The 20,000-nt window shown below is 45.7% G+C and overlaps 1 protein-coding gene and 2 long non-coding RNA genes across 3 annotated transcripts in view; all 3 read right to left on the reverse strand.

Annotated features, from left to right (window-relative positions):
- cacng2a (calcium channel, voltage-dependent, gamma subunit 2a) overlaps positions 1–20,000 on the reverse strand; it is a 55,054-nt gene that overhangs the window by 17,098 nt on the left and 17,956 nt on the right. The window lies entirely within an intron of this gene.
- LOC143102248 (uncharacterized) lies at positions 8,322–9,211 on the reverse strand. The gene is made up of 3 exons (XR_012982563.1): positions 8,890–9,211; positions 8,761–8,806; positions 8,322–8,687 (listed from the first exon to the last, which is right to left on the reverse strand). It is a non-coding gene; the product is annotated as an uncharacterized LOC143102248 (long non-coding RNA).
- Positions 10,493–11,166, reverse strand: LOC143102249 (uncharacterized). The gene is made up of 3 exons (XR_012982564.1): positions 11,061–11,166; positions 10,932–10,977; positions 10,493–10,858 (listed from the first exon to the last, which is right to left on the reverse strand). It is a non-coding gene; the product is annotated as an uncharacterized LOC143102249 (long non-coding RNA).

Below are 20,000 nucleotides of genomic sequence, written 5' to 3' on the forward strand. Positions count from 1 at the left end.
ACAGGACATTGATTTCTATCAAGGAGCACTGTGGCAATTAGTGAGTGAGAGAGATGGAGAGAGAGAAAGATGGAGAGAGAGAAAGATGGAGAGAGAGAGAGCGCGACTAAGGGAGAGGGAGTGTGGGAGAGGCGCTCTTTCCAGGAAGGTGCAGAGCGGGGGAAAAAGATGAGGAGCGAACGAAAGCGAGTGGGAGAGAGTAGAAAACAGAGCCGCAGAAAGGAGCAGAGCGAGGAGCAAAGCGAGGGAGTGAGAGAGCAGAGAGAGAGAGAGAGAGAGAAACAGTCCAAGAGCAGCAGAGAAAAGATGAAGAGGTGGAGGAGGCAGAGAAGAGAGGTCTTGTTTATCACTAAATGAAAAGAATTCCTTCCTTTTTTCACCACATCTGCTATCATGAATATGTGATATCCACATTTACACAACAAATGAAATACATGAAGTTTGGCATTAGAGAAAGCACCATGGCCAAAAATAAACTTGAGAGCCTTTCACGCATAGTGTGTACTACAAAGCACATCACCACACACACACACACACACACACACACACACACACACACACACACACACACACACACACACACACACACACACACACAGTTTTGTCGATCTGTGACTTAAAACGTCCATGTCTACACTTCATTCCAGGATGGCATCATTGCAAACTGATCATATATTAGATATCCTGCTCAGATGGATTCAGATACGAGGATACAGAACATTACATTAACTGATGGATTATTCACATTAATGGCAACCCCAACCCGATCATTTTATGCTTTGTCAGTGTGCAGGGGACTAGTTTTGTGCTTGTCTGTGTTTGTAGGGTTGTTTGTTTCAATTTATATGACCATGTGGTTATACTATTTTAGTGACACGCAGGCAGTATCTTGTGTACTACTTTGGTGGGATCCACAGCCACTGCTGTACACTCTCACATGCCATGATTCTCAGTCCCTGTGTCCACTGTACATGTTTTTATTTTTTGTTGTGTTTTTCGGGAGCTCCCAAAAGCCATCATCACCTCCTGGACTCCACCGCCACCACCACACACGTGCCAGAGCGCGACGCCAACCCCTCTCGCCCATTCACTCGCTGCAGGCGCAATGCCTTTCTGTCACCTCAGGGGATGCTGGGTCGCTGCCAGGACTTGTGCCAGTGCCGAGACAGAGACCAGGGGCTGAGGCCGAGGCCACAAAACACAACTGCCCCCCTCCCTCGCCCTCACCCCTCCCATCACCCACCAACCCCAAGGCCCCGCTGTGCCTGGCCGACTCCTCGGCCCTCGTACATCACCCTCTCTCCCTGCCTTGGACGGACCTCTCTGTATCCGCAGGGCCCCTTGTCATATGCACCAGGGCTCTGCTGATAACTGTGTCCGGCAGCCTTGGGCGTATAAATAATACAGGAGGCATTAATAAAATCATAAAATGAAACAGAAACTCTTATGATTCTCTATCGGCGAGCGGAGCAGGGGACAGATGACCCGAGCTGTCTGGGGACGACCGGCCTGCCCTCTGGGCATCGCCTGAGTGGACAGGTGCGGGACTTACTCAATCAACGCAGGGAGATCAAGGGGGGTGGCAAGCAGGTGAGTGTGTGTGTGTGTGTGTGTGTGTGTGTGTGTGTGTGTGTGTGTGTGTGTGGGTGTGGACATTGAACCCCTGTCTAGCGATGTGAGTAAGAACTGTAGGCTGACCCCATGAACTCAGTGCTGTCAGGCTCACTCATAAAAAGCATAATTACACTGAACCTTTAGGAGACAGTCAGAGAGAGAGAGAGAGAGGACGAGTGGAGAGAAAGAGAGAGAGGCGGGGGTCACTGGTGGGATATGAGGGCAGATTTATGACCATCCCTAGCCCATAAGGACCAAGTTATCTTAAGCATTAGATGCCCTCACCCCTTTTTATCTCTCTCTCCAATTCATGCTTCTTTGTCCTGTTACTGTATCTCCATATTATGCATTATTAAATTTCATTCTAGGTATTTTCACTAACTAACACTTCACTTGTAATCCATGAGAACAGACCAGTCCTGGTCACTAATCTCTACTGGTTTCACAAACCCCACAGCCCTCCTCCACTCCACTTCACCTCTCTACCTCCCTGTACCCCCCCTTTCTTTCTCTCTCACATTTTAAATAAATGAAAACAACAAATTGTGTGAAGAAATAAAGCTTGCTGTTTTCCCCAGCTCCCTCCTTTCGTGATATAGCTGTCTGTCACTAAGGTCACCTAGAGGAAGCTGCCATATGATAGCTATCAAAGGCAAGAACACCAGGAGTGAGACCAATAAACTGATCTTAGAAGCAAGGGAGGCTGTGAAAATGTCAACTGGCAAAAGAATGCATACAAAAACTGTTCACTATAAACTGTTAAAATAATGAAATCCTGTCATAAAAATGTCCTCCTCTCTCCACTCCTCTCCTCTCCCCTCCCCTCTGAAAATTAGTAGGCTACTAATTCTCTGAGAACTGCCTGGTGACAAAGGAGCACATTTTGGCCGGGGAAACTGATTTTTACTTTTATCGTAATCTCTGACTGTTAATGAATTTTGCTTCCGCCCAATTTCCATTCACTGGCAAAGATTACTTAGGGATTATTAAAGATAATTGGAAGTGGTCAATTATCAACCCCCCTGCCTAATGTATTGTGTACACACACACACACACACACACACACACACACACACACACACAGTGTGTCCTCCAGACCCACCGGTCTCCCACCTGACCTCTCCACCATATGTTTTCTTTCCAATTTGTTTCTACCTCGCATTATACTGCATTCTGATACTACCCCAGCAATCTAATGGTGTGTGTATTTCTGTGTGTGTGAGTGTGTGTTTTGTGTGTGTGTGTGTGTGTGTGTGTGCGTGCTTCTACTGTATGTGTGTGAATAGGTGTTTATAACATTTCTATGTTATTTATAAGTGTGTGTGCAGACCTGTATTTGTGTATGAGATGTTAATAATGTTAATAATGTTTCCAGCTTTTCCTATAATATACAGCCCCTTATACCAACCCCCCCCCCCCCCCCCCCACCACCACCACCACTACCACGCTGTGATGGACACTGCTGGTGCTGATGATGTCATGTAGCCAGAAGCACTGACAGATTCTCCCAGAATCCTTCAGCTCCCACGGGGAGGCGGGCCCCCAGTGCGCCAAACGAGTACTGGAGCCGACCAATCTCACAGCTCCCCTGTCCGAGACAGATGTGTGGAGCAGCCCGCCCACACACAGCAACCCTCTCGAAGGTGATGTCATCCCTTTGAGCTGGAGAGATCGATGATGGATCCCACTCATTTGAAAGTGGACATGGATGGGTTGTATAGAAAAGGGAAGGGAAGAGGGGCTGCCTGGTGTGTGTGTGTGTGTGTGTGTGTGTGTGTGTTTGTCCGTATGTTTGTGTGCTGTAGTTGTGTGGGTGGGTATCTGGTGATGATGTTTCTTGTGTATGGTTGTGTGTGTACTTCAATCTGTTTGGTGCAAATATGTTTGCGTGTAGTGTGTGTGTCTGTGTGTGTGTCTAAGTTAGTGCTTGCATTGTTCACTTGAGTTAGAGAGTCATAGAACTGCTAGGATGCCTGTGTGTGTGTGTGTGTGTGTCTGTGTGTGTGTAGTGTGTGTGTGTGTGTGTGTGTGTGTGTGTGTGTGTGTGTGTGTGTGTGTGTGTGTGTATGTGTCTGGGTTAGTGTGCTTGCTCTGTTCACTTGAGTTAGAGAGTCGTAGAACTGCTAGGATGCCCATATTTACAGTACTGTGTGATCATGTTTCATGTCGGAGTGTGTATAACCCCAAAGTGTATACGACATCCATTTAATCCCAGTCTCTGTTCATACTAATTTAATCTCAGTCTGCTTCCAGTGGGTGGTGAAAGAAAAAAGGAAAAAAATAAAGAAATAAAGTTAGCAGACAGATTCCAGAGACTTGAGTGTGTGTCTCCATGGCTACGGTTGCGTGGGGTGCACTTACAGATACTCAGATAGATGGAGCTGAAGTTGGGGGCGACACTGACAGCAGAAAGACTGTGTGTGTGTGTGTGTGTGTGTGTGAGAGAGAGAGAGAGTGTGTGCTTGTGTGTGTGTGTGTGCGTGTGTGTGTGTGTGCTGTGTGATGGAGGTACAGAGACACCTGGCCAAGAGCAAAGCCAAGGTCAACAGAAGGTGGAACTGCAGTATTCATCTCTCTCTCTCAACACTCACACACACAGACACTCTCCCATACATATGCTAGTTATGTACGACCAAAATCTAGCAAAGACTCCCAAGTCTATTCATTCGCCATTCGAAAAGATTCTCTGTTTGTTTTGTAATTGACATATTGCACAACTGCAATTTTTGTAATTGACATATTGCACAACTGCAATGAGCCAGCCCATGGGCGGATTATGAACTTTCGGGCCCCTGGGCCCAGATGTATTAAGGGCCCCCCACTTATTGTCGTATATGTGGGAGGGGGGGTTTGGGGGCCCTCCCCCAGAAATTTGTAAAAAATTTTGATGTGATTTCCTGTATTCTGGTGCATTTTGGGGATGGCCAATACTAAATTTAATCAGATTCATAGCCTTCATCCTGATTTGTTGATATTGAGGCAATGATTCCATGCAAAGGCTTGGGCTTCAGGGCCCCCTGACCCCTTGGGCCCCTGGGCCTGGGCCCGGTAGGCCCGTGCAGTAATCCATCCCTGAGCCAGCCATGTTAAATCTTACCTTCGCTCAATCTTAAGCCTGAGATCCACCCATCTGCACCTCCAGCCTACGATAATAATTGAAACTGTCCGTAACTGCAGACACCAGTGGACCCGTCATGCTGTGGCTATTTAGCTGACATGAGCTTCTGTGTGATGGGAAGTGATGCTGCTGGCACCTCACTGGTAACCCAGATATGCAGTCTGAATTGAAGAAACTGCTGCTGTGCCCTGATGAAAGCCCTGCTGTTCTACAATCACGGTCGTTGCAGTAAGTCCGCAGTTACAAAAACGTGCTCTTGGACAGGGTAGAAATGTGGCCAGACCAGAGGCACCATGAGCTACCGTGTTTTTAGTGTGTATGTGTGCAACAAATTGTCATTAAGGGTCCGACCACTAAACGCAGGTCTGCCACTGGTGTGTGTGTGTGTGTGTGTGCGCGTGCGTGCGTGCATGCATGCGTGTGTGTTTACTACCCACGGATGGCTAAAATGGCAAAGACAAATTTCTTCACACTGGCTACTAAAACAATATTTACATCATTCACACATCACAGTTTTTTCCAATAAAACACAATTTTGCAAACTATTGTTGTTTTATCAAAATACTTGACACAATTCACAAAACCACACACCCAAATGACAAAATACCTCATATAGCCTGCAAAATGAAGCACTGTAACCAAAACTACATATAGCATTATCAAAATCAAACTTTTGCACCAAATGGCACACACTTCATTCATATTACCAGATTTTTGTCTAACCAACTACACACTGTTGGGCATAATGAAAAGCACTCTCATCTTTAGTATGCTTTGCCATAATACTAAAACAAATTGTAGAATATTCTTTAGATTGTTCACATGCACAGAAATATTTGCATATGCACACACATGCTGTTGAAACATTTTATTTTTATTTTTCACCAAACAAGTCAGTGCAACATATGCACAACAGATATATTTACATTGGAATGAACAAAAATATGCTCTCAAAAAACAGTAAACTGAAAAATAAAATTGCAGAAAATGTTGGAGAAATGTTGTCTTCTTTGGCCATGAACTCCTCTACCAGCTCTCACTCTTCCTCCCCCTCTCATTCTCACTCCCCCTCTTCCTCTCTGCAACGTCTTCCATTGTAAAAAAAGGTGCTCACCTGTGGTCTTTAGTGATTACTTCCTGATTGAAGTGGTAACAATTAACCATTGAGGTGTTTGGCCAGGGCTCATATAAGTAAGTACGTATATATACTCTTTTGATCCCGTGAGGGAAATTTGGTCTCTGCTTTTATCCCAATCCGTGAATTAGTGAAACACACAGAGCACACAGTGAACACACAGTGAGGTGAAGCACACACTAATCCTGGCGCAGTGAGCTGCCTGCACTAACAGCGGCGCTCGGGGAGCAGTGAGGGGTTAGTGCCTTGCTCAAGGGCACTTCAGCCGTGCCTACTGGTCGGGGTTCGAACCGGCAACCCTCCGGTTACAGGTCCGAAGTGCTAACCAGTAGGCCACGGCTGCCCTATGTGTTGGCCAATTAGCTCATGTAGTGTCAATTTGAATGGCAGTGTTTTGAAATGGCAAACATGTGACTTTATGTCAGATTGTTGTGTCTTTTGCAGAGAACCATGTTCACTGCATTTGAAAAGTGCCGTTTTGAATTGCAAAATGTGTGTAAATGAGAAAATGTGTTTTGGAGACTTGAGAAGAGGTTTTGCTCTCTGTGTGTCAGTTTAAATAATTGTGCTTTGCATGTCATTTTAGTGTGTTAGCAATTGGAAAAAGCTGTAACACAAACTGATGGAACCAGACTTGAGCGACACAGATACATTCTTTGCAGCGGCTCCCTTTGCAGGGGACTGCAGTGATGTCCACCCGGTGCGCACCGTGGTTCCCAGGTTACAGTTGCCGCAGTGATGAGGATGAATGGGTGCAAGGGTTAATGTGAGGTGACGGCACAGTAACATGGGCCGTCTTAATTAACAGCGGTAGTCAGGGCAGGCACAACAGGCCTAATCGGCAGATTAATCTTCATAATCAGAGGTTATTAATCTCAATAAGGCCTACCGCACGAGATGGAAGCGCAACTAAGCACATCGCTGTGCTGCTGCATTTCCCTTCTGCTGCAGGTGTCACGTTCGTGTGTGTGTGTGTGCGTTGGTGTATCCGTGTAAGAAAGGAATAAGTTAATATGGGATAAGAATATGTGCAGCATAGATCTGTATGTGTGCATGTGTGTGTGTGTGTGCACGTGGGGCGTTGTGTTCCATTTGTGTTGCTGGAGGAATACTGAGCTGCCTGTGCTGTTGTGTGGGTAATGGTGTGATGTAAAATAGACACAGTGGAGTATCAGTCCACACTGTTGCTCAGTGTTATCGTAGTGTCCATCATTCCATTTGTCATATTTTCCAAGAGGAAACGTTGCAGGCTTACAGCTACCAAAAAAAACTGTTGCAGTGGTCTTTGAAATGTGAAAACCCCCAAAATGATGTGCACAAAAATAAAGAAGGATCATCAGAAAGACCTACAGACAATACACGCGGAAATCGTCCAAATGCTAAGCTTCAACATACTTACATAAAATGACCCCTCAGGATCAAGAACTAAACAATGGCCGTCTAGTCTGACAGGTTCCTCGTGCGGCTTTATAAAGTTACCCTGACCACAATAACCCCTGCTCCAACTCCTATTCCCCTTTAAATGCAAGCCAACACATGATATCATATTCCCATCAATACCCAGATGAGCTAAGACTAGAACATGTGAGAAGGAGAAAGGGATGGAGGGAGAGAGAGAGATGTTGAGATTTCCCAGTATTGGAGTGAGTCACAGGTGTTTCTGGAGAGAGAGAGAGAGAAATAGAGAGAGAGAGAGAGAGAGAGAGAGAGAGAGAGAGAGATGGGGGGGTAGAGGAATGCGTCACTGCCTTCTAGTCACCCCGATCTTTGCTCACATTAAAGTCTGTTTATCTCCCTGGAGTCTGGGCTCCACTGCCAGCACTGGAGCCATGACCGAGGGCACTGAGGAATCTTTCCCCGAAGAAGAAATGAGATCTGTAAATCTGACCCTCAAAATCCATCAGGGCCAGTTTTATACACAGCATGCAAACTGCCACAGCTATTGGTTGACTCATAATATATAAACAAACCTGATTCTCGGAAAAGAAGGAGCTCCAAAACATGCATGTGTGGCAAGTGGGAGGTTAGCTCCCAAATAAAAATGTCGACTACGCCATCTGAGGCCCTGCCCCTCAGAATATTCAATCAGTTGGGCTAACTTAGTACATGAAGCCCCACCAGGCAACACAGGTTCGTGGTCACAGAAAACCAGATGCGTGGTTCCAAAAATACACTGTCTTTATTAACAAATATTAAAAACATATAGGGAGTGAGTTCTCTCCAGACAGTCAGACTTTTTGCCACTAAGGCACTGACACAAACGGCCTACAAGGCCTGGACACACATGACACACACATACATACACCAGAATGAGCTCATCAGAGTACTGGCTGAGGAGGGGTGGAAGGAGCCAGGAACAGGGCTGGAGCTTACCCAGGGCTGGAGAGCATATCAGGGAGAGGGTCTACAGACACACCACACGTGAATGTCAATAGCAAATACTCAAAATGCACCACAGCAGGAAAAGTGAAGAGACGCCACCACCTCGAGATAGTCCGCCACCCCAGTTGGCCTGCAGCTCCTGTCCGGCACGAGAGGAGAATCAAAGAAGGAGCCAATACTCCTAATACGCACAATGCACAGTATATGCACTCACATAGTGTGGTGAACATCGTAATACAGTAGCTAAGGTCTACTGGACGAGAGCGTCCATCGATATACAGTTATTCTCCCGTGTGAAAGTTAAAATGTATACAAACATACAATAAACAAAACATGTAAAATCGACCATCACAACTTAGGTAAAAACAAAACAGCAGCGTTCGGAAACCCGGACCAAAGTAGCCTTGATGTTGCCGCTCCTTGTGTTACCACCAAGCTCTGTTACATGAAAAGATACAATTAAAACCCATGCAAGCTACATATTATTTTAAAGACAGTTAAACTTACGTACCGATCAGGTTGGTTATGAGGCCCATGTTCTGCGACCGACAGCAGTCCTAAAACCCCAAAGTTTGTATTAACTAACTAGCCTACATCATACAGGGAAAGCTACAACGAATGCAATGCCACGATAACCTACCAGGAATGTCACTGGAAGCATGCACAGCGGGCAGGAGGCCAAAAGAGCACAAGGGATCCCGCGGTGAAGGCAGGAGTCAGGTGGACAAACAACAGTATGCAGCTATGACGTCAGCTTTCAAATTAAAAGCTGAAGTTAATATAGCCACTACTATATGCTGATTGGCTCACCTCCGAATGCCAAGAGCCACTTGCAATGGCACTCCTGACCTAGACAAGGGGCGTGGACCTTGTCCTGTTACATTCTACCCCGGCTTCTTGAATCGTCGACCCGACGATTGATGGTCAAACCTCGACAGAGGTGAGATACCAGGAACCATGAGGGCCTCCACACTAGACCCCGCTAATGGGCCCCACCTTTACGGTGGCCCATGACCCAAAGGTCAGCAGGTGAGGAGGCACTGCAGGTTGCCAGACTCTCCCAAAACACACTCTACGGCTGGTCTGTAGGCCGATATGCCGTGACTGACAGGGGCCAGGGGGGGGCTCTACACCCAGACCCCGCTAATGGGACTCACCACACTGGGATCCCATGACCCAAAGGTCCCCCTAGGGAGGAGCCACCCTGGTTACCCTTAATGCACAAAACACATAACACAACACGCGGGTGGTCAGTAGGCCGAAACACCGCGACAGAGGCCAGGAGAGGATCTTCCCAGACCCCGCTAATGGGTCCACAGCCCATGCCCCGAAGGTCCACCTAGGGAGAGGTCACTCCTGGTCGACCTGTACACAAAACACAAAGCCACATAGCACGACACGCGGGTGGTCAGTAGGCCAAAACACCGCGACACACAGAGGCCAGGAGAGGATCTTCCCAGACCCCGCTAATGGGTCCACAGCCCATGCCCCGAGGTCCCCAAAAGGGAGGAGCCGCTCCTGGTTGTTCTGCACACAACACAACATAAGTAGCAGCAGTCAATGCTGCAGACAAGGGGGTGGGGGGTTAAAAGAGACGTAACCTTTGTTGGCCATGCGCCAAAACAAGCTTGCCTGACTCTCATTGGTCCAACGAACAGCTGCTGTTTTGTCTTGAGAAAAAAAAAAGATAAACAAAAACCAAATCAAACAAAGCACAGACAAGAAACAAAAGACAGAAAAACACTGGAACACACGTCTCTGGCTTTGCTATGTGATCCTCCTGCCGACTACGCCAAATGTGGCAAGTGGGAGGTTAGCTCCCAAATAAAAATGTCGACTACGCCATCTGAGGCCCTGCCCCTCAGAATATTCAATCAGTTGGGCTAACTTAGTACATGAAGCCCCACCAGGCAACACAGGTTCGTGGTCACAGAAAACCAGATGCGTGGTTCCAAAAATACACTGTCTTTATTAACAAATATTAAAAACATATAGGGAGTGAGTTCTCTCCAGACAGTCAGACTTTTTGCCACTAAGGCACTGACACAAACGGCCTACAAGGCCTGGACACACATGACACACACATACATACACCAGAATGAGCTCATCAGAGTACTGGCTGAGGAGGGGTGGAAGGAGCCAGGAACAGGGCTGGAGCTTACCCAGGGCTGGAGAGCATATCAGGGAGAGGGTCTACAGACACACCACACGTGAATGTCAATAGCAAATACTCAAAATGCACCACAGCAGGAAAAGTGAAGAGACGCCACCACCTCGAGATAGTCCGCCACCCCAGTTGGCCTGCAGCTCCTGTCCGGCACGAGAGGAGAATCAAAGAAGGAGCCAATACTCCTAATACGCACAATGCACAGTATATGCACTCACATAGTGTGGTGAACATCGTAATACAGTAGCTAAGGTCTACTGGACGAGAGCGTCCATCGATATACAGTTATTCTCCCGTGTGAAAGTTAAAATGTATACAAACATACAATAAACAAAACATGTAAAATCGACCATCACAACTTAGGTAAAAACAAAACAGCAGCGTTCGGAAACCCGGACCAAAGTAGCCTTGATGTTGCCGCTCCTTGTGTTACCACCAAGCTCTGTTACATGAAAAGATACAATTAAAACCCATGCAAGCTACATATTATTTTAAAGACAGTTAAACTTACGTACCGATCAGGTTGGTTATGAGGCCCATGTTCTGCGACCGACAGCAGTCCTAAAACCCCAAAGTTTGTATTAACTAACTAGCCTACATCATACAGGGAAAGCTACAACGAATGCAATGCCACGATAACCTACCAGGAATGTCACTGGAAGCATGCACAGCGGGCAGGAGGCCAAAAGAGCACAAGGGATCCCGCGGTGAAGGCAGGAGTCAGGTGGACAAACAACAGTATGCAGCTATGACGTCAGCTTTCAAATTAAAAGCTGAAGTTAATATAGCCACTACTATATGCTGATTGGCTCACCTCCGAATGCCAAGAGCCACTTGCAATGGCACTCCTGACCTAGACAAGGGGCGTGGACCTTGTCCTGTTACACATGGTAAGAAGAACACACAGTACAGACAATGTCTTATTGACAACAAGCGAAAATGGTCGCCCATTTTGTTTCCGCTCCCGAGATGCGTTTCATAAATACAGTATTCTCGGAGCGACCCATGAGGACTGGAAAACGGGCCAACATGTAGCAGCGGCGGCAGCAGCGGTGGCGGTGGCTCCAACTGCAGTTAGCGAGTTAGCAAACTGCAAACAAACTTTATTTGGGTCGTCCCAATTCATCCCTCACCTTCAGCCAATGCACACACATACCCAACACAAAGGGAACAACTGACAGCAGATGAGAGAGAGAGAAAGTAGAGAGAGGAAAAGAAAGATAGAGGAGTTAAGATGGTGGAGTGAAAATGTAATGACTGCCGAGTAGTATTATAAGGAGATGGACTGAAAAGCAGGGGATAGAAAGGGAGGGAAGGAAAGAAAGCAGGTGAGAGAAACGGAGGAGGCTTGGGGAAAGAAGAGAGCCGGTGGGGATTGGTGAGAGTTCTAAAAACAGCTGGTCTAAGATCTTAGTGTCCTGTTACCTCCTGTTCTCTCCCTCTCTCTCTCTCCCCATCTCTTTCTCTCCATCTCTCTCCCTCTGTCCCTTCCTCTCACTCTCCCCCTTCTCAATTCCTGTAGGCTAGCTATCTGTGCCTCTTTCTACCTCATAAACACACTCCTTCACTCTCTCTCTCCTTGTCTCTACTCTCTTTTATACTACCGGTAATTGTGTCTGAAGACAAAGTACAAGGAGCCCTTGATCATGTCCTTAAATCTATACCATGAGACAGTTTCTCTTTAAATATGCTAGGTGAGACACTGTAATTGTAATTAGCAAATACAGTATAGTATATGAATAAACAACTCTACTAAACTCACTAAAAACAAGCCCACAATTATCATCTTGTTTGCAACAAAAATATGGAGATGCTAAGACCTTACCAAGCCTATAAAACTGTACACTAATAAAGAAATTAAGCTTCACGGATATGAGAATATATCTGAAGGCCCCTACAAACACACACACACACACACACACACACACACACACACACACACACACACACACACACACACACACACACAAACACACACACACACACAAACATACACACACAGGGGTTTTATCTGGTGTGGTCAGCACAGGGGCATGTCCATAAGGTGTGCCCCCTGTTTGTGTATATGTACTGTGTGTGTGTGTGTGTGTGTGTGTGTGTCACACACAGGTGACTGGGCTTGCCTTGTTAGCTGAGCCAAAGCCGTGCTTGCCCCTCCCATGCTGGCCTGGTGCTAATTTGATTTCCCTCGCAGTGGCTGTGTCCTTCCCACTGAGCTACACACACTCCATGTAGAGAGCCCACCGTCCAGCCAACCAGTCTGTCATCACCACACAAACACACACACGCGTGCTCGCACACATGCACATAAATATGCATGTACGGACGCGTGCACACATACACACACACAAATGCATGAATATGCACACACACATGCATATAAACATGACACATACAAAGACACACACACACACACACACACACACACACACACAATTCACACACAATTCACACACATTTACATATTCGGACTCACACAACGCAGGTGCCGACACACATATGTAGCCTCCCATCGGTGAGAACACAAACACTCACACTAGCACACACACCTCATCTATCTATACAGACTCATTTAGAGATAGGCTATGTCAAAATCTGTCTCAGCCATGTCCTGTGTAGCCTATGCCAAGTATGGTGGACAGTCACTGGGCGCTGTAAATCTGTGGTGGAAGATCGGAAAGACCTGCCGTGCACCTATTGGAATCGATGGGGACCCCAAACTCCATTAATAATGGTGAGCACCCTCCGTCATAGATCCGGCACTTTTAGTGATGCCTGAGAGAGATTGCAAATCAAAGGCGATCGATGGCACCGCTTCCCGAGATTAAAAAGATGGCTTCATGGGGCAGTGACCCTTGGAGAGGCCAGGGGACACAGCTGCCTTTGGAGGGAGACTCTGGAGGGGTGGACCAGGATCAGGAGGAGGTGGCTACTGGGGAATGATAACAGGACAGAATGAGGGTCAGACAGAGACACCGGACTGCAGTGACCCTCAGAGAACAACTGTAACTGTAACAGATGTATGTGTCGGACATTGACACATTCATTTGTAATTATTCTTTTTGTAGATGTTGATGTAGACATAGGTGTAGACTATGTTATAGTTTTCTTGCCGTAAGTACACTGGCAGCTCATCAGTCTTACACTTTATTGCTGATATGAGCACATACAGTCATTTCCCATGTATTAGCCGTATTATGTATAAACTGCAAGACAGTGTTTTATGCAAATTGAAAAAACAAAACACACTGTGTATCAACCGCAGTGCCCAATACATCAGAATCAGATCATGTTTTAATCATAAAGAAGAATGAAGAAAACTAATGCATTCCCATGTATAGTGTATTAACTTCATAGCTGAAGAAATTTTGCAAAATCAATGTAAAAAACTCAGTTTATAGTCTGGAAATGACGGTAAATCCCTGTATTTACCACAGAATGAAATAAAACAGTGTTGTTAGATTGTGTGAGAGTGATGGCGCTTTTGTGATTACTGTATTGCCTTTTTTCATTCTCACGGTGACATTGGGAACTTTATCCAGAACTAAAAGCACATCCACTCGGTCGCTGTATTTACACAGTGTAATTCAGATTATAACTTGACTTGAAACTTGATCAGAGTAATTACTGTAAGATGGGTCTCTATCCAAAGTATTCTTCTCAGAGAGAGAGACAGAGAGAGAGAAAGAAACAGAGAGAGAGAAAGAAACAGAGAGAGAGAAAAAGAGAAAGAGAGAGTGATTGTGTGAGTGAGCGTCAGCAAGGAGGTGAAACCTACTGGAGAGATCACGACCCACAAACCCTTGTGGCACCCTGACTCATAACACTGCGGCCTTGTTTCTTCACTACACAGAGTCATTTACACACACGCACGCACACACACATATACAGGGCAAGCCCATTTCTGTTGCATATGACATCAAAATCAACAGTAATTACAAGATTAAAGCAAATAAAATGTGTTGGGGATTGTGGACAGGTCACATGAGTGACTCTGTACACACAGCTAGACATGCAGGACTTCGCAATAGCTTAATAGATGTTGTTGTCATTAACTGTAGCTGTCGCCCCCTTCTCACTAAGCCCTCGCTTTTGTTTGCATAAACATTTTGAAATGACTTTGTCAATGTTTCATTAAATGTAACTGCATTTAAATAGCGCCAAACTAGATGCATATACCTTCAGCACATTGATTTTTTCAGCCTATGGTGTAGTGTGCAGCAGCAGGTCTCTGGCGTATTTTTGCCTGGTGTGTGTGTGTGTGTATGTGTGTGTGTGTGTGTCTGTGCGTGTGTGTGTGTGTGTCTCTGTATGTGTTTGTATGAGTGCCCGCTGTAAAAAGCAAGGGACAGTGATGAGAGCAGCAGGGGATCCAGTGGAGTGATCAGGGTCTACATCTCTCCGTCGACTCACCTGCGGAGCTGCATGCTGCGGACAACTGTGGCCTTTAACTGGCACATCTGAGCCCACGATGGGTAAACGGACGCTAAATGGACTCGGTGGAGGAGAGCGGTAAGGGGTGTTGGAGAGCCAGGAACCCCAACAGGCTTCAGGTTTCAGGGACGGCTAAACGCAGCACCTCAAATTGGTCTCGCTGGTACAGATATGTGAGGCTGCACTGGCAGTTTAAAGATGATGATGGCAGCACCAAATGGGAGTCATCTTAAGGCATTTACTGTAAAGTGTAACTTCACCCCCAGCTCTGAGCCTTAGCTACATCATTACATCAAGTGTGTGGGGGGGGGTCTGGGGGGCTCAACAGTGAATGACAATGAAAACTTAAAGAGGGGGTTGGCAGAGGTGAGGTTAGCCACCCATTTTTTGTGTATTCCATGTTGTATAGATGTACCAACCAGTCATCTCTCTCTCCCTTTACGCACATTTTGTCAATTTTGGGAACAGACAGGGGAGCACACACCAGCAAAACACTTCTCTCTCTCTTTCTTTCTCTCTCTCTCTCTCTGGACAGATAAAGGAGAGTGGCTGACACACACACACACACACACACACACACACACACACACACACACACACACACACACACACCCAAACACACCCACACTTTATACTGAGTGAAATACATACTTATTGCCACCCCCCATATATGGAAATCCTTTTTGGAGAAAAAAGAACATGACTTTGAAAGGCATTATATAGACGTGATATCTGCATTGGGAAAGGACAGAAATAACAAAAAGCTTTACAGTAAAAGCTGATGTGTGCACGAATCCAAAATCCACTATTATCTGGATGAACAGAAACAAGTCTGCAGACTTTTCAAAGTCATGTTTGATGGCAGCGTTTGAATGTCACCTTTGGTTATGAAAGCACATTTTATCCGAACACATTTCCCCGCTCCTTGTCACTTCTCCCAGCCGGTCTCCCTCTCACAGCTTCTCAAATGGGTTCTCATCCTCCAGCTCTTGAACACAGCCTCTTAATCACAGGGGAAATTCGCTGAGAAGAGATCCACTCAGAGCGGCGTGTGTGTCCCTGCGTAACCTACCCTGCCCCCCAGAGGGTTTAGTCCTGTGACTACAGGCAGCCTGTGTCCATCCAGACACTATACATGTTAAAAAGAATATATGGCCTGAGAAATGTATCGTTGCTTATATCACCTGCGGTTTAAAAACAGTATCTGTGTCCATCAAAGTCATAATGTGTAACTGTATTGGCATTTGGCACACGTCTGGTTTCACTGCTGATTGCAATTACAGTCAACATTCTGGGATGTCTTCCCATCTTCCTTCCATGGCCTCCACATTCATCAGTGGCAGATCTTTAGGATGACAAGGACTCTATCTCTCACGGGGTATCACAACCTAAGTCCTTATCTCAAATTCCAAAAAACATAATTTTTTGCATAGACTTCTCAAGAACAAGCAAAACACAACCTATATGAAATATACACAGCATACATTGTACATTCCATTTATATGTAGGCTGCTGTTGTCCTTACATCATCACAGAGTATAATCACCAAACCAAAGAGTTTGCATCTCTGGCTCGTGGCTATTTCTCTCCCTGAGCCTCTTAACAGCCACATACGTAGTCGTGTCACTCACTGAATCATTATCAACATCATAAATAAGTACCACTGAAAGACATAGCCGAGCGAACAAACAAACAAACACAATTTCTGGATTGTCTAGAGAGCTCTCAGTGGGTAAGTAACCCTTCTCAAATGGGCTGATGGGAAAAGCTGTGCCACTCAAGGCGGGTTGCGCAACAGAAATCAGCTCCAGCACACCTGCTGTGGAGGGAGCAGGGCCCCAGCAGGCCGTGGCCTGATTCAGGGGCCCGGCTAGACCAGGGCTGGCCAACACCAGAAGCGAGAAAGAGAAATCCTTGGAAACGGCCGGCCAACTGCTGTGCCGGAGATGACAAGGTTTGCAGGAGACCCAGAGCCCAGACAACCTGTCACGGATACCGAACTTGTGATTGGCCACGGCTGTGTAGGATTGTGTGTGGTTGTATACAATTATGTAAGTATAGTTATGTATTATTGTTTGAGATTGCACTGTATATGATTGTGTGTAGTTGTACAGTATGTGATGTGTTTTGTAGTATTGTGTGTAGCTGCATGATTGTGCATAATTGTTCAGTATAGCTGAATTTGGCTGTGTGTAGTTGTGTATGACTGTGTATAGCACTGTATAATTTTGTATGGAATGAGGTATTAAGTGCTGATGAAGGGTTTCAGATGAGAACTAAACAAATTGTATAAAACAAGCATTTTTGTTGGCATTGTCACAACACATCTGTTGGAGTCGCCATAGCATCCTTTACATTCACGTTTGTCATACTCCCATGCATTATTTTCTGTGATCCTTCAGTCGCAGAAATATTTTTAATAATGGGTCATAATGAAAAGGGTAATTGCTTGAGGGAATCATTAAACAAACACAACAGCTAAAGGTTATGACCGTGAACTGTGTGGTTAATATATGTGAGATTTTAAGGCACTCCATGGTGAGGTTGTCATTTGCTATGGCTAGTACGTAGATCTGGGCTACAAAAAACTGGATTATAAAATTCATATTCATATATCACAAAGTGAGTATGTGACATACTGTATACACACACACACACACACACACACACACACACACACACACACACACACACACACACACACATTACCATTTGATTACATGTCACCGTGATATTCTGAAGACTATATCTATTCTATATTAGGTTCTCCACGCGCGTACACGCACACGCACCCACGCGCACACACACACACACACACACACATACACACACACACACACAAACACCTAGTCATTATCACACATTCATAGCTAAACACACACACACGCACACACTTGTGTGTATGCACATCTTTGTCTTGCCCCTTGCGCTTTGCTTTATGGGTATGCCATAGACAGGATGATTCCTTTGTGGCTATTGATTTCTCTCCCTGAGCTGATAGAGTGAGTGAGGGAGAAAGAGACAGAGAGAGAGAGAGAGAGAGAGTAAGTGAGATACATAGATGCATTTAGGAGAAAATGTTCATATGTGTTGGGCATATTTTGACTGGAGTGACACGCACACACACACTCTCTCTCTCTCTCTCTCTCTAACACACACACACACACACACACACACACACACACACACACACCGTGTGGGTGTATAAACAAACAAATTCATGGGGGTGATCAAGACAGAAAGAGAGCCTATTTCTCAATGCCACTGAACGGGAATACGTGAGAAAGAGAGAAAGAGAGAGACAGTGAGACTCAGAGAGATATAGAGGGAGGAACACATCCAGTATTCAGTGTAGTGCCTCTCTGCAGCTCTTTTTTTTCTCCTCCTTAATGTAGAAAAAAGCCAATGGTTGCAGTCTGGATGCGTCAAACCACCTCCCCTCTGCCTCTCTCTTTCTTGCGCTCTCTCTCTCTCTCTCTCTGTCCCTCTCCCTCCCTCTCGTTCTCTCTCTCTCTCTCTCACTCTCCCTTTCTCTAGCAATTAGTAATTCAGAGAGTGTCCACATGTCATCTCCTGTCCTGCAGCAGCTGAGGGGGTGGGAGAGAGATAGAGAGAGAGAGTGAGAGAGAGAGAGAGTGAGAGAGTGAGTGAGCGAGAGCGAGAGAGAGAGAGAGAGAGGAGAAGGGGAATGGGGGATTGTGAAGGGGTGGTGAGTGAAGGAGAAGGATGAGAGGGAAGAAGGGAGGAGGGTACCGAGGGCATGAGATGTCTGATTATTCATCCGTTTCCCTCTTTTATTATATCTGTGGATTTCTGTTTGCTCTCCTCCCCGCTCCCAGCCTTGTGGAGCCACCGCCAGGAAAGCACACTGCTCTCTGCTGTTGCATGGATCACAGCGCTCTGAGTGTGTATGTGTGTGTGTGTGTGTGTGTGTGTGTGTGTGTGTGTGTGTGTGTGTGTGTGTGTGTGCATATCTCCGTGGGTGTCCATGCACAGTGATTAAATGGATGTACATTTATGTGTGATTCAGTGTGTTTGTGTGTGTGTGTATGTGTGTGTGTGTGTGTGTGTGTGTGTGTGTGTGTGTGTGTGTGTGTGTGTGTGTGTGTGTGTGTGTGTGTGTGTGTGTGTGTGTGTGTGTGTGTGTGTGTGTGTGTGTGTGTGTGTGTGTGTGTGTGTGTGTTTGTGTGTGTGTGTGTTTGTGTGTGTGTGTGTGTGTGTGTGTGTGTGTGTGTGTGTGTGTTTGTGTGTGTGTGTGTGTGTGTGATCATGTCGCTGCGTTTGTCTCCGCTCCAGCTGTGTCACTATGTGGCGATAATTTGTGGTGGTGTTTTTTTCATGAGAAAACTGCCCCATGGCTACCAGCACTAACATCACAAACAACACACACACACACACACACACACACACACACACACACACACACACACACACACACACACACAAACACACACACACACACACACACACACACACACACACATACACACACACACACAAAAGTTGAACAAGAGTGCAAGATAGTGAGCGGGGCAATGAAGATGTCTAAATGTTCTGTTGCCTTGCCCTCCACCAGCTTAGCTTTAGCTTTGCTTTAGCTCTATAAAATGTCAGCTTTAAAAAAGACAAAGAAAGATTCACATGAGAGCAATTCATGAATCCAGAGGACACTTACCAAAAATGTGTAATAGAAATGACAAAATCATATGACAACTGGTTCAACATTTTTGCATCATGTAATGACTCAAGCAATGAACTAATGACAAGATGTTTTGGGGAGTAGGACTATTCAACAGAGAGCTAATCACATATTTCTATCTGTTGAAAATAATGAGAAAATACTTTCATGAGGTGTAAAAGTAACTTGAATGTGGAGGTTGAATTTGTTTTGATAATTTCAAATCTGATCTGAGAAATGCACCAAAGAGACTGAAAAAAACGGTATAATTTTTTATTTTTATAAAAGTGTATAATTTTCAAGCATTCTGAGATGAGAAAGACCACGTAAATTGGTTTGTGTAGCTAGCTAGATTGTTTTGGAATATTATGAATCCATAATGAAAATGTTCTATTCATTGCCATAGTCTATTGCCACTGAGGATGTAGTGATGGCTTTGGTGTGCAGAGCTCTGACTGGAGCTTCACAGAGA

Source organism: Alosa pseudoharengus, unplaced genomic scaffold (genome assembly GCF_046254945.1).
Source record: "Alosa pseudoharengus isolate Yale_2024_CS ecotype anadromous, Long Island Sound unplaced genomic scaffold, YU_APseudo_1.1 YU_APseudo_1.1_scf_4, whole genome shotgun sequence".
NCBI lineage: Eukaryota > Metazoa > Chordata > Actinopteri > Clupeiformes > Clupeidae > Alosa > Alosa pseudoharengus.